Genomic DNA, 13,392 nt, shown 5'->3' on the forward strand with positions numbered 1-13,392 from the left:
AACCAGGCAGTGATTGATTGAAAATCAGTTAAGGAACATGGGAAGACTACGAATTAGGCAGAAGAGCTGCTTACTTGGCACCAAATATAATGAACTCATGCAGTATAACCTGCCAATTGAAATTGGCAGGGCTCAAAGATCAGACAAAGGCTACTTTTTGGCAGGCATTCGAGGATTTAAAATGAGGCCCCGGCTGAGTCTCACACAAGCTTATCAGCTTATCAGATCATGTGTCAGTGAAACCATGCTTGCCAAAATGAAATTGTGTGGCCTTGTGAGTGGCAGTTGAGCCAACCTATCATGGAAAAGTAGGGGTTTGTTTTTGGTTGGAGGGATTAATCAGATTTGTATTGTGCAATTGTATGTAATGTTGCATCAGTCTCAAAAGTGTATAAAAGCAAGATGGTTTTGGGAGATCAGTCCTGTTGGTTCTGGTGTCTTGTGAACATGCATTAAAGATGGCTTTTGAAGCAACTGCCCAGGCACCCGTCTCCCTGCTCTCCATGATTCTGGGATGGTTTTACTGAGAGTTATATTATCAAATAAGATCTTTAGGACTCTAGACCACAATTCTGGATTTAGTTTAAGGACTGCATTACTCAGCCCATTAGGGCACAGGAGCCCTAGAGGCTGGTGATTTCTTTATCAGCCTTTTAATGTCCTCACAGGTGTAATTGAACGACCAATTTGAAATAAATTCTGGTTTAGATTCCCGAGAGTCAATGTAGCTATATGTTAAGACACTTACCTGGGTTCCGAGACATGGGAGTCCTCTGGGGTGTGGGCATGCTTGGTGGCTGTATCCACGGTTCCGGATTTGGAGGAGGGGTGTCACCCTGGGTTCCTTCATGCATGGGGTGCATACTTGCACCGGGCGAGTCGGGGTACATGCGTTGGTGCGCAGAAGCATCAGAGAACGGGCTTGTGGTTCAAGCCTCGTTTCCACGATAGCTCTGCTTTCGCGCATGCGCCTACTCGGATTGCAGGCTAAGCCTTGCTTTCAACCCGAGTCCCGATAAATGCTTCCTGGTCTTAGTCTTCATCATGTCACAACGTGGTTTGGTCTTGACCTCCCGCTCGCTCTCTGCATCGCCTTTTCTTGCTCCTTGTTGGTCCTTAGTTCTGTTTTCCTGGTTCCCTGCCCTGTTCTTCTGGTTGGTTCCCGGTCCGGTCCTGGTCTGGGTGGGCTTCCTGTCTCCTTCCGTGCCTGGCCTTCCCTTTCTACCTACCTGCTCTCGTTTTGTAGTTCGCCCTCCTTGTCTGCCTTGTGCTTGGGTGCCAGTGCCTCAAGGGTGTTCTTCCCACCTCAGCCCCTCGTAGCTGCCCTGCAGTATCCTGTCTATAACCACCTGCCTCTTCAGCTACATTGGAGTGTGTCTTCAGCTACATTGGAAAGTGTCTTCTGCTACATAGGCAAGCATCGCACTCAAGCCTACTGCTCTCATCTACAGACCTTCTCTGCCAGTGCTTGCACAGTTCTGGCATCACATAAAATACAGGGAAGAGTCCATCCGTGGCGTCAGGAACCAGACCCTTTTCCAATCCTGTGAATCAGGACGGGACTTGGGCTGGTTCTTGGCGTTACCCTGTCTTCCTACAGTCTACTATCAATGCCCTGGCAACACCGGCGCGCAAGTCTTCTGGAAATACAGGTACGCAGCATCCATGGGACGCACATCTTGACACTATATATTGAAGTAAAGTGGTCAATCCAGGTAGACTCATGAATTACAGTGTCCTGAGATGGTCCACTTAACACCTTTGTCAAGCTCACAATAGACCAAAAATTTCAAGAGTTTCTTTCAAGAGCATGCGGCTCTCAGCATTTCTTTCCCCTCCTTTTGCCTCCTCAGATATCTATAGAATCTCATCCAATTTCTATAGATATTAAAGATCTTATTTCTACTTCTAAAGTTATGGGGTCTCGTATAGTTTTCTTTAATAGTGCCCTTTGATGCTGTTTCAGTTTTTTCCTTCCGTGAACTATAGCATCAAAGTGATATTTATTCTGCCGCCCACAGACCATAGAGCCTAAAAGAGGGGGATTTAAGTCCCATAAGAAATCACTGAAATGAGAAGGCTTACAGTATTGCCAGTTGTTTCTCTGTGGAATGTTTAATGAGTATTTCTAAATTGTTAGTAAGAATACGACCTCCTCTTTCAGCCTCAGCCTCAGCCTCCTCTCTCGGCCTCAGCCTCTCAGGATAATAAAGAGGCAGTGTACTCTGCCTAACCGAAAATGTAGCCTCCAACATACAATGATCGTCTATATTTCCTTCTGTTATTTTAAATTCTCGACACTTATCAAACATTTGAATAGAAGTAAAAACATAGTCGATTGTTGATATTGCATAATCTCTCGGACAGATGTGTTTACTAGGAATGTCAACCTGGATGTTACCATTGAGCATCCTCAACTCCCGATCTGACATAAAGCTACGCCAAGCAGGACCGCTACCATTTATCTCTTTTTCTATGGTATTATTCCTTATTGTCTTTAGACATTGGGAGTTGAGGTCACCCATTATGATTAATTCATTGTCTGGAAATGAGCTGTTAACTTCACTAGGAGATCAGATAAGGAGCTCAAAAAATCAATCAGAGGGGCGGAGGCGGGATTCCAATATAGATTGATTACAATCCAACTGGACCCCGGACCAGCCCCTCTACTGTCCACCCTGATCACCAATATAACTTTGACATCATTAGATAACAAGATAGAAGCACAAAAAGTCATATTACTGCACAGAGTAAGTAGGCCACCACTCGGGCGCCCATTTAGTCTTCTTGAGGCCATCTGCTGAAAAGTGGAAAAACCATCTATATACAAGTCATCCAAGGCCAAAGTTTCATGAAATAGACCCATATGAAAATTCAGCAGTATATAGGATTTTCTAAGATGATGAACAAAAGAGTTAAAGCCTCTTCAATTTCTATGACAGACATCTTACATCATCCAGGACTAGATTTCTGCTCCCGTATTCCCAACTTAAGAAAGACTTGAGATATGATCTGTGGCACACATTCCCACATAGCTGGGAGTGGTATAGATGGTTTAACACAGTTTGATTGGTGTCCAGAGGTTGTTTCCTTCTTTATTATCGAGGCCTCTTGTTTTTCTCCCTGTGGGAGCATACTTGATATTTGGAAGCCTCTTGTAGCCAATCTTCCTTTGCTCCTAGAATAGTTTCAAAGGCCAATTTTGAGTTCATACGGATCTCTGAGATATTTGTATCCAACTGGAGAGGGAAGCTCAGTTGTTGTATATCAGTGGTGGATAAGAATTTTAAGGCCGGGATGGTACTCATTTCCCTTAGTACCCTGAAACGATTCAAGGAAACACTCTTTACAGAACCTTTAGATTTGTTAAGAAGAAAAACTGTTAAGCCTGCATGCAGATCTTGAAGAGACTGACTACATCTTAATGGATTCTGGGCCACAATCCTTGCCAATGCTCGTCCAATAGAGTCATTTCGCCCATCAGTTGGCTTATTTTGGTTATTTTTATCCTTTATTAACCCCTCCTTTACTAGACGTCCTAATTGGAACTGATTATCTAGGAGCTCAGTAGGAGGGTTAGCCAGACTCTCCCTATCTCCTGAACTCTGAACAGAGATCTGGGGGTGCTTTCCCAGTTGGAATGTTTTCAAGAAAATAGGGGTAATTTTTTTATCTGGCAAATGACTCTTCAGTTGTTTTTTTATTTTCAAAAAGATCGGGCAATCTTCCTTAGAGGAATAACTGGTTCAGTTTGGCTACCAACTGTAGCCTTCAAAGCTGGAGGATTACTTCCTTTATCTTCTGTATCCCGTATCTTTTCATCCACCAAGATTTCAACCCAACTCTTTCATACTTTCTTTCTTTGGAACCTCTATATTGGCTCCTTTCTGACTTTTTGAGCCACCATTCGGGGTGATGCTCTTTTTATTTATTTGTTTCATTTGGTTCCGGCCCTCCCAGTTTGACGAGCCTTTAGCGCCCTTGGATTGTCTCTTCCTCTGTTTCCTTGTTTTCCCATTTGGTTTCTTGCCCCTCTTGGACTCATCATAGTTCACATCCAGAATTTCCTCCCTGATAACTTCCTGCTCTACAGTAGGTGGTATCACCTCACCCTCCACTAGTTGAGCTAGCCAGATTAATTCATTCATTACTGATGAAGATAGAGGGGTATCATTCACTTCATCCTCTGGAGAAACTGGTAGGATAGGCTGCCTACACTTTATATATCCATTCTGTGCCCCCACCTTTGCATATTGGTCCATTTTCGTAATCAATTTGGTCATCTCCTCTTTTAAAGCAACATATTGAGTCGTTAATAGGTAAATTTTTCCTGCTTGTGTCTCCAATATTGCAGTCACAACACTAACGGTTTCCCCCTTATAGTCGTTGATAGCCTTTTTTAAAGCCGCAATCGATGTGCCAGTCAATTCAAGTTCTTTTGTTACTTCAAACAAAATCCCAGTGTGTTGTTGAACTTCCAGTTTGAGATTTTCAAAGACCCTAACCAATGAACTCAACCCAAAGTTGAGGGCCACCATTGATGTAGAACCCAGGCCTTGGTCTTTTTCTACAGCCGGCAGATTCTGCTTATCTGGTGCATCCTTATTATTCATGGAAGCAAGAGAGATTGAGGCTTTAGCTTCTTCGACTTCTTCCCAAATGGCTGATGTGCCATGACGTTCATAGGAAGACTCAGTGGGCATTACTGATTGCCCCCTTCCCACCACCTCCCTTGCTGGACACTGATTTTCAACAATCTGACTCCCCGTCTGGGGAGATAGATGAGGGTTACCCAGCCCCTCATATTCAAGATGTATGGGGGGGTCAGCTAGGGTTTCTTCTTGGGTAGGAGGAAAATAATTGCCAATTGTGGCCTTCATTGTCGTGGCCGTTAGAGTATAATTTAGGTTTGCTGAAAGGACATTTTTCACCATAGGGTTTATCGGTGTAGTGGCACTAGCTGTATCACATCAATCCACAAGTTTGATAGAGTACCCGAGATTGTAGGGTCTTGCAGATAATTTGCAAAGAAACTCTGCAAGAGGAACCCCCCCCCGTTTTTGTACAGCCTAAATGAAGACCCCCCCTTCCCTTGAGGCTAAGGGGTTAAGAGATGTATTCATCGGGTGCTCTTTAACACTTGAGACTTCCGGCAACCCTGCACTTTCGAAGATTATAGGGCTTCGGCATAATGTTTTATGTCAAGAGGGAAAAGGAAGAATCAGCATTTAATGCTATCACAGAACCTATGGAGGACTTAGGGCGTAGTTCACAAATGCTCAATACAATAAGATCTTTGAATTCAAAGATTCTCCCATCTACTCAAATGAATGTCCCATTCCCGGCTCTGCATACCTGGCAGCACCGAAGGAAATACGGCGGTGGGGCAGTACTGATAGTGCAGTCGAAAACAAGTCAAAGCAAATCAACACAAATCTAAATACCTTACAGTTGGATCAAAGGGGAGAACCCCCAACAGTCTCCCACTTGCCCACTTGCCAACTTGATTGATTTAATAGCTTTTAATAACTTTTAATAGCTTTTAATAGCTTCAATAGCTCCTAATCACTTTGATGACTATAGTATATAGTATAACTTTAGTACCTTTAATAGCTTTAATAGGTCATAACTATAGTACCTTTAATTGCTTTAATAGGTCACTTTCCCTTGCGACCACAACCGCTTACCGCTTACCAGAGCCGCAATACCACAGGCCTTCAGTTCCGAAGCTTCCTTATCCTGCGGTGCGGGCGGGCTGACTCCTTTTTCAACACCAGAGAACCTCTTCTCACGGCTTCTTTTCCAGTGTCTTTACTCCCACTAGCACAATAAAAATCAGCGGTTCGATTCAACTTGAGCTGCTCAGGGCATACAGGCTTTCAGGAGTCTTTTCCAGCACGCCACATTTCGATACACTCCAAAACAGTTTGAGGATAATTCGAGGAAAGAACCTTCACGTTCTCAAGGCTGTCAAACCACACTGAGTCTCTCAACAGGAAAGAGATCAGCTGCTTCCGACAACCGCCAGCAAATTGGTGGTTTAAAAAGTAATGCGGTATATTAGAAAATTAACAGGGTAGTTTAAGTTAAGTAATCGGGTGTATAAGAGTAAGGGGGGCTGTTTAGAATAAATATATGATGCAAAGTGTTGTTTAAAGATGTATGCCGGGGAGCGTCAAGACATGGAGCATCTAGAAGGAGTAATTCCAAAACCCAAGTGGGTAAACTATGCTGCACACAGACAGGTCTGTGAGAGGGAATGATTCAAACACCTATCGGAGTAGTTTTGGGGCAAGTAATAGCAGCAAAGAGCGCTGGGGATATTTGTGAGAAGTGGACTAGTCTGTCTGTTTGTTATATGTTTGTTTTGGAATTAAATGTGTCAAAAAGTGACAAATGAGGTGAGAAAATGGAGACAGGTGAATACATTACATTATTTATTTAAGGTAGATGGTGTGTATCACCCTGGAGATAGGCAGGGATCAGTGAAAAAGATAAGAGGTTTGAGTAAGCTATTTGATGAGGGCTCTCATAATTGTTATTTTGAAATGCTATGGACAAATAACTGTTAGGGAGAATCCTCCAGAATGGCTAATTTCCCTTACCTACTGAGTCCCTCAGCAGCTTTTCTGGATTTCTAGGATTTAGTTTTTCACCTACTAAGAGTGTGAGCCTTTTTACCACTCTTACATGTGTTTTTTCTGTGTGTTATAAATGTTTGTGCTCATGGACTATGGAGTCTCACCTACTCCATAGGCATCATCCTTTTACTGTGTGTCACTCACACCTTCCGACTATTAAACTCCATTAAACTGACTACTGTCTCCCAGAACATGTAAAGTTGCCATTACAAGTCTTTTTAAATGTACAGACCCAGTACAAACTATCTTCCATAGAGTACTGGAAGGGTTAATAGTTATCTCTTTTTGTCTGTTTCTCATGGAACCTTATTTCGTTCCCCTTTCTCTAAGATTTGGCTGGTGGCAGTGGTATCTACCATTTTTATTTTACCCCAAGCTATGAAAATAGTCTTGGTACTGTTAGAGGCTATGGTGGTAGCCTCAAACTTTAATCCGCTGGACCCCTTTTTATTTTATTTGGTTCCGGTGGGATTTATTCGCCATTTCTTTTTGTAAAGGTCTTTCTCGTGTTTTACTCTGCGCGCCAAAACTAGGTTTGGTTCCTTTGTTTACCATCCTTTGGCGGGTTTCTGCACAGAAGCCCTCCTTAGGCACCTGAGTGTCTGGGTGGACAGGAAGTGAGCAAGGGGTTTGAGACCCCCTGCACAGGGTCTCCTTTGGAGACCCAAGTTGCACTCTAGTTTCATTGGCTAGGTGGCTGTCCTTACAGGACAGCCACCCTGCTGTGTGATTGACAGCCAGGCTGTGTGAATGGGGGGAAAACTGCTTAAAAGCAGGTCTCTGGGACTTGGAAGGCAGAGTTGCCACTGGACCGAGAGAGCCAATGAGAAGCTGAAGGAAGACGACTGATGCAACTACTGGACATCCCAGTGAAGCCAGGTTTGAATCGCCTGAAACTTTGATGACAGAAGAGATCCGCAAGGGGTCTTCTCTCCTTGAGCCTGGTGGGACCAATCAGCTCACAAAGCCCTTAGACCTCCTCTTCAGCCTGGTCGAATTTGCTGTGCTACAGGAAACCGGATAGCCAGTGAGAGAGAGTCACTTTGTGCTTTTAAGGAGCACACCTTTTATTTGACGCTTTGCTCTGCTGCTGGCTTCTCCCCCGGGAAGTCTTCCTCCTTCTTGTCAGTCCGACAGTCACTTCAGGAACCATGAGCCTGCAGGAACTGCCAGGAACTCTATCCTCAACTACAGCATTCTGCTTCATCTAAGGTACTGTTCAAATCCATTTGTTTGTTCCATCTGACCGGGGGAAAGTGTTTTTAAATCTTTCACCTCTTCGAAGGCTTGTCCTTCTCTACTCTTTTGAATAACTTTTCCTCCGACCAACTTCGTTTTGAACTCTTGGCAAAGACTTAACTACAAACTACTCTGAACTGTGTGATCCTCTGCAAAGACTGTGAACCATTAACATTGGCCCAGGCCTATTGATATGAATCCTAGTTGTAGTAAGCCTTTTCTAAATTGCCCTGCCTATCACTTGTTGGTGTTGTTGATTTTTGATAACTTTGTTCTCCCCCCCCCCTTTTTAAATTGCTGGAGTGCAATTTTGCTCACACTTCATTTGGAGCTTAACTTGTCCAAAATGTAATTGGATTTTGTGCAGTGTAGTAAGATTGTGATTTTCTGTTGCTTCATATTAGTGAACTGTTTATAACTGATGGTGTAAATACATGTATATTCTTTTACTCAGAAACCTTGAATCAGTGTTTTCATTGAACCATAGTAATTGCTGTCCTTTGTGTAACTTCTGATACTGCTCACTTTACTCTTGAGATACGTGTGGCTGCTCAGCCATTGCTACCACTTTACTGGGTACAGTCTTGTACCAAAGGTGAATTTGTACTTGCACGTGTAGTCTTAATTGAGTGTGGTGTTCCCAAAGGGTACTGCATATGATTCTGCCTAACAACCAGGCAAAACAAAAGAATTGCAGCCAAAAAATGGTGGCTAGTTTGCACCCTTGAAGCAGGCGAGTGACGGTAGATAAAGGGTTAATTTTTATATACCTACATACGTGACATCTTTAGGAATCCAAAAAGTATTGAACGGTTAAAATTTGCATAGTTCTTCATGTAGACGAAGGGCACAGAAGATAGGACATGGGAGGGAAATTAATCTTGCTTTAAACAGGCAACTACACAGTTACAAAGGAAGGAATTTAGGGGTTGTAAATCAAAGTGATGCTAAATCCAACATCACATTCTTTCTCCCCAGCATAAAGCACATAGAATAAGATATATTTTGTATTTTGGAAGTGAAATTTCATAAAGATAGGACCATTCGTTTTTATGTGTGTAGCTTGGTGGAACGCCAGCGCCGACACACACAGTAAATTATGTTCAAATCCGCACTGCTGGAAGCAGCCAGGATGTCTGTTTAAGGTTAAAGAGATAACAGTTGACAGGCTAAATCATGGTTGCAAGTGAGACAGCTTGTGAAGAAGAAGCAGCAATATGCAGTTGACAATATTTGTGTAAAAAACGAAAGAAAAACTGCAGGCAGATTAGGAAAATATTTGGATATGTATTCACATTCAAAAAACAGGGGAAAATTTGCATTTGAAAAGTCATGAGAAAATGTATGGAAATGTGATTAAAATAAGTAGAGATGGAACTAATATGTGTATTTAGTATAAAAGAAATATGTTTAGTAATTCATTTCTGCAAGTTTGGAAAATCTATTTTTTTTGGTGCCAGGCTGGAAGTGGACCGGGGCTCGGCCGGGCCCATTTGAAAATGTGGACTTGAACCTGAACTCATTAAATCGATTTGTTATTTTTTGAGGTTTTTAAGATACATATGTATAATGCATGTACTCTATAGTGGGGACACTCAGTTAGGGTCCAAATGACAGATACCCACTGAGTAATTGGCAGATGAATGAGTTTTGAAAAATAGCCTTTTTTATGGCATTAAGTGCTAAAAACTGATGTTGAGAGAAATGCTGGCTTTAATTGATATGTTGTAAGGTAATTTAAACCCTGGTTGTTTAGCCAAGCAAGATGCATATTTTGAAGAATTGGTTGTGTTTTTCAGAAATAGTTGAAATTTGTTTTGAACATGTTGCCTTTGTATTAGGGCTACCACCATTTATTGTTTATTTGAGAGCTGGGAGACCCCATTTGAGTCACTATTTAGGGTTGTATAAGTCACTTCCCATCTTAGGGGGTTGTTTGGTCATTTAATGGGGTGGCAATGGATGCGTCCTTGATGGGCACACACTAAGAACACCCCTGATTTGTTGATTGTATGTTGGGCAAATAGCCGTCCCTTGTTGAGGAGGGATGGGGCAATTTGTTTTTTTGGTGCCAGGCTAGAAGTGGACTAGGGCTCAGCCGATTAAATTGATTTGTTATTTGAGGGTTTTTAAGATACATATGTATAATGCATGTACTCTATAGTGGGTACATTCAGTTAGGGGCCAAATGACAGATACCCACTGAGTAATTGGCAGATCAACACGTTTTGAAAAATAGCATTTTTCTATGACATTAAGTGCACAATTGTTAAAAACTGATGTTGAGAGGAGTGCTGGCTTTAATTGATATGTTGTAATGTAATTTAACCCCTGGTTGTTTAGCCAAGCAAGATGCATATTTTGAAGAATTTGTTGTTTTTGTCAGAAATAGTTGAACTTTGTTTTGAACATGTTGTCTTTGTATTAGAGGCTATCGCCATTTATTGTTTATGTGGGAGCTGGGAGACCCCATTTGAGTCACTATTAGGGGTTTTATAAGTCACTTCCCATTTTAGGGGGTTGTTTGGTCATTTAATGGGGTGGTGAAGGATGCATCCTTGATGGGCACACACTAAGAACACCCATGATTTGTTGATTTTATGTTGGGCAAATAGCTGTCCCTTGTTGAGGAGGAATGGGGCATTTAGAAAGAGCATAGGTCCTGGAGCAAGTATGGACCAATTGTATAGATGAGAAGGAAAGAGGAAGAATGTTTCATTAGGCGGTTTTCAGTGTGCTATGAGGAACAAAAACAGATTGCCAAATTAAAGCATGGAAGAAGTGCTGTGGGTGACCACATTAGCGAAAATATTGGTAGTTAGGGACAGAGAAAAGGCATAGGTTATGCACTATAAATGGAGAATCATAAGGGTGTCATACATGAAGGTTTAAGCATGTACACCAATACCAAAGCAGATTGGAGGAGACCCAAGAAGGGAAGCAGTGTTTCCCTTATTATATAGTATAACCATGCAATATAGGGGCATTTGGAGAAGAAAAGGAACAATAATATGTCCATGATCACACAAATTGAAAAGGTGCAGCAGTAGGGCAAAAATTGTATTATGAGTGCAAATTACAGTAAAAAGTAGGTTAATGTAGGGGGGCGTTGTTGCGCACTGAGAAGATGGCCGCTTAGACCCGAAGCTCCCGCGCTGCCTTCACATCCTGCGCTGATAAATCCGTCCTTGGGCTGGCTGAATCGGTGTAGATTGGTGTGCCGGTTGCGGCCGGGCTCGGGCGTCATCTGTGAAAATTTGAGCCCCCGCCGCCGCTGCATTTACGAGCTCTGCCCCCGCGGAGTTCTGCCGGCGCGAGCGGCGCTTCCAAGCCGAATCCTGGCCGAATCCTGGTTCCAGGTGAACTTACCCGACAGTCGAGGCTGCTGGGCGCTGCGGGCCACTGCTGGGCGGGGATTTCTCCTTGGCACCGGATCCCATATCCTTCTGTGAGGACGCTCTGGAGACTCGTCGTGGCGCTGGATGGCCTACCCTGCCCCGGTCCTGGCTTTGACCCAACGCTATTTGCCAGACCACCTCTCCTGATTCTGGCATTATCCGACTCTCGCTGGTGCTTGATCCTGACGCTGCCAATCCGGCGAACCAAGTAAGCTGTTGCCGGGTGTGGGAGGAGGGGACGCGGAACCCCGCCAGCGCCGCTGGGGCCAAAAACCCCCGGGCTCTTAATCCCCCCTTCGGACGTGGTCCCCCCCTGCTGCACCACCTGCCCCTCCGAGCCCCTCCGCTTGTCTGCGCGGCTGGGTGCCGGCTACACGACATACGCGGACCTCTGGGCCCACGCTCCTCTCTTTTCATTTGGGACACTGAGTCTGCTCCCTGTGGGGTGGGCCGCTACCCTACGGAGATCCGTTGCCAGATCCAATATACGTACAGTGAAGACACAACAATGGGGGAGTCTGGTAAGTCAAACAGAGCCTCTAAGACCCCTGGGGGCAAGAAGAAGGGCCCCATGGACACATTTACCAATACGGCTATCCAAACTGTGGCAACTTGCACGCAGCCAGATGAGGAAGAACAGATCGAAAGGGATGTGTTGGACAGGGAGGACAAACTGGCCACGCTAGTTCAGAACGGATTTTTGGCTGTGAATACTAAACTGGACGAGATAGTAGCTACCATAGGCTCACTGAAGGCCAGGATCGATAAGGAGAGTGCTCGGGTCACCGAGGCTGAAGGCAGGATAAGTGCTAATGAGGATACTATTGGGCACCACAGTCATGATATATCTTATATTAAAGACACGATGAGCAAGCTCCAGAGCAAGTGTGAGGACCTCGAATCCAGGTGCAGAAGAAACAATGCCCGCATTGTAGGTGTGGCCGAATCCTTCGGCAAGGGCCAGATGGAGAAACACATGGAAGAACTGTTTAAATCCTTATTTGGGCCTGAGGCACTGTCTGAACACTTCCTTGTTGAGAGGGCGCACCGCACCCTTGCCCCGGCACCCAAGCCGGGGGCACCACCACGAACCATAATTGCTTGTCTGCTGAACTACAGAGACAGGGACACAATCCTCCGTTTGGCTAGAGAGGCCGGCACATTGCATTACCAGGGAAACCGTATACATATCTATCCTGACTTTTCCGTCTCTGTCCAGGCTAGCAGACGGTCATATGAACCTGTTAAGAGACTCCTTAGAGAACGGCAGATCAAGTACGCCTTGATGTTCCCGGCCAAAATGAGAATCCAACATGCTGGAAGGTCGCACTTTTTTGAGAACCCATCTGAAGCCCTATCCTACATCAAATCTTCTATACCCCTCCCTCCGAGGGGGGAGCGACCTGCCCCGAACAATAGACCCCGGCCGGCGGACTAGGAATCACATATTTTCATGATTTGGCATTCAGTGGCTTTTTGGCCCTTGTGATGGGAGATAACAGTCAGCCATCTCCTGTGTGAGGTGGCGCTGGTTGCCAGGGATGGCGGTCATGTGAGGCAACATGGCTACACTGGGAGTATTCCACAAGTTTGGGGCTGGTCACTGTCGAGTTGGGGTAGACGGTGAGGGTGGTGGGCGGGGTGGGATGGGGAAAGTTGGGGACTGTTTTCTTCGAACCCCACGGTTTGTAGTTGGATGGTTACCCAGCTGCATGGGTCTTTTTTTCTGGAAAGTTTTTTGGGAAAATGGTTATAAGTTACGGTTGAAACAAGTGGTCTGGAGGGCACTGACATGGTCCATTATGCCTGACTCGACGTCTGAGGGTCTTTGGTTATTATCCTTACAATTGTTTTGAAAGGTTCTGCTCATGCTTTGAGGGTTAAACTTGTTTCATGGAATGTGAGGGGTCTAAATAATCGTTTGAAGGCCAAGAAGGTGGGAAACTACATGGTCAGGCATGGGGCTCAGATTATTATGCTGCAGGAAACCCATACTGTTGGTTCTGATAATGATTTACTGTTGCCTGGTTGGGGCAAGTCCAGGTTCTGTACCAACTACTCATCCCAGTCCAGGGGGGTCGCTACGCTTATACACCCGAATCTTGGGCTCCGAC

The sequence above is a fragment of the Ambystoma mexicanum genome, chromosome 11 (assembly GCF_040938575.1).
Source record: "Ambystoma mexicanum isolate Mex_15411 chromosome 11, UKY_AmexF1_1, whole genome shotgun sequence".
In the NCBI taxonomy this organism is placed as follows: domain Eukaryota; kingdom Metazoa; phylum Chordata; class Amphibia; order Caudata; family Ambystomatidae; genus Ambystoma; species Ambystoma mexicanum.